Below are 2,787 nucleotides of genomic sequence, written 5' to 3' on the forward strand. Positions count from 1 at the left end.
GAATACAGTCACATCTAAATTTGATGCTATGTATCTGGGTCCCTGGATGCATTTAAGTCAAAGACACAGAGACACATCTGCCTTCCCCTTCCAATTTTATTTTTAATTTATAAATAAATTTTTTAATTGAGGGGCTGGAGCGATAGCACAGTGGTAGGACATTTGCCTTGCACTCAGCCAACCCAGGACAGATGGTGGTTCGATTCCCTGCAACCCATATGGTCCCCCTAGCCTGCCAGGGATGATTTCTGGAAATAGAGTCAGGAGTAACCGCTGAGCACCACTGGATGTGACCCAAAAGCCAAAAATAAAAATTATTTAATTGAATTACTGTGAGAGACACAGTTACAAAGTTGTTCATAATTGAGTTTCAGTCATGAAATATCCAACACCCTTTACCAGTGCACAATTCCCACCACCAGTGTCCCCAGTTTTTCACTCACCCTTCCGAAACCCTACTCTCTCCTCTAACTGCCTCTATGGCAGACATTTTTTCTCTCTTTCCCATTAGACACTATAGTTTGCAAAATAGTTACTAAAGGGGTATCATGCATATCACTTCTTCTCCTTTCAGCATCCAGTTCTTGTCCAAAGTGATCATTTTCAATTTTCAGCGTGATAGTGGTCCCTTCTCTGTCCTAATTGCACCTCTCCCTCTTTAATTCCAAGGTCTGGTGCTCTCTGAATTCACAGACCTGAAAGGCAACTTTCTGTTTGCAAAATCAAAACTCCAACAGCAGAAGGCCCTCAGGAAAGAGAAACATTTTTGTTTGTTTGTTTGAGGCAGGACTTCGTTATTCCGTGGGTGTATAGAGGGGATCCAGCCTATAAAGAGAATTGGGGTGGGGGGGAGAAGAGACGGAGACCAAGTAAAGTGCCTTATCAAGGTCTCTCTTGATTGATCAGTACAGGCTCTTTTAAGCACAATTAAAGCAGGGGATGGAGAAGAACCAAAATGGAACTGCCAGCATTACAGTCTTTCCAGGGTGCATCCCTGTAATAAAACTTTACATATTGTCTTTACACAGGAACCAATTTTCACCTTAAGATAGTAAAGATCAAAGATATCTCAAGCTTACTGGAATGTATGCCTGATAGGAAACTGTGACATTTCTTAGGGCTCTGGGCTAGTGAATGCCTTAGGTTATGAATTCTTGCCACACAGACTGGTTTGTCCTGCTAAATTCCATATCAGGGTTTGATCTCTGGCTGTCTCTGACAGAGGTCATACCCTGTGATGCTCAGGGATTATTTCTGGTTCTGCACCCAGGTGGTGCTCAGGAAACCATATGGGATGCCAGAGATCAAACCTGGGTCTGCCAAATACAAGGCAGATGATGTCTTACATACTTGTAGTATCACTCTGGCCCGGAGAAAACTTTATTTTTAAAAAATGTCATAAAAGGGGGCCAGAGAGATAGCATGGAGGTAAGGCGTTTGCCTTTCATGCAGAAGGTCGTGGTTCAAATCCCGGCATCCCATATGGTCCCCCCCGTGCTTGCCAGGAGCAATTTCTGAGCATGGAGCCAGGAGTAACCCCTGAGCACTGCCAGGTGAGACCCAAAAAAGCACAAAAAATGTCATAAAAGGGAGACAAAAATAATTTGCTGAATCAAGGAGACTATTGTAATAACTGGGACTTGGTTCAAAATATTGGTCCAATCTTCCTGGATTGTTAAAGGGGTTATAGCAATTTACTTGTATTTCCGTGTGGTGGTGGTGATAGTGAGTGATTCTGGGAGCTCTGGGGTGAGACTTGGGAAACTTTCCTTCCAGTACATCAGTGCTCAGTGGCATATAAAACAGGGCACACCAGACATGATAAAGGAAGAGTGCGCCTGTTAAAGAAAGTTCTGGCCAGTTCCTCAGGGCCTGCAAAGGCATCACATAGTTCCTATGTGATGTAGTTGTGTCAAGTAGTTCCCCTACTTGTGTTTCCATCTTCCAGATTTATCATGTTCCAACTGACCTTGAACCCGTGAATTGGCATTTCTAAAACTGACCTTCCTCCAAGTGATGTTGATGCAGATGGTAGCAGAGGCGACCTTTGAAGACTCTGTGGCATAAACACTGCATGAGACAGTCATTTCCACTGGAGGGACCTTAGGGAAGGCGGAAGCTACATACTCAGGAGTCAAGACTCTCCTCAGGTTCCAATTTCATATCCTACAATTACAGGCAAGGTGACCTTGGGCAAGGTCACAGGGCCCCTCTCTTCCTCAGTTTCCTCCTGTGTGCAAGTGAGAAGACTGGGCAGGGGGAATAAGTTGAGGGGTGTGAAACCTTGGGCACCCCCAAGCGCTGTGTGTGAGTGAATGTATGTGTGATATGTATGTGTGTGGAGTGTGTCTGCAAGTGTATACAACTGTGCACCCGAGCACTTCTGCCCTCGGAGATTCTGCAGAGAAGCAAAGTTTCCAAGCCCGCCTGCTCCATCAGAGTCGAGGCTCTTTCCAGGCACAGAGCTGGTCCAGAATATGAAGTGTGCCAGGAGATGGTTAGCAGCCCAGACCCTGGCAAGGATGCAAGGAAGAGGGTGGCCCCTCCACGGTGGCGGGACAGGCCGGCTCGAGGCCACTTTTGGAGAGAGGGTGGGCCGGTGCACTCCCGGGGGCTCCCTGCCCCTCGCCCACCGTGACCCCCCCGACTCCGGGGGTGGAGGGGGGCGGGAGCACCGGGATCCCCGCCCCTCCCCCGCCGGTGAGTAATAGCCTTCGTCGGGCGGGCGGGCGGGGATCGAGCGCGGCGAGCGGCTGGCTCGGTGGGGCCATGTGATACGGGGCGCGA

This window comes from Suncus etruscus, chromosome 9 (genome assembly GCF_024139225.1).
Source record: "Suncus etruscus isolate mSunEtr1 chromosome 9, mSunEtr1.pri.cur, whole genome shotgun sequence".
NCBI lineage: Eukaryota > Metazoa > Chordata > Mammalia > Eulipotyphla > Soricidae > Suncus > Suncus etruscus.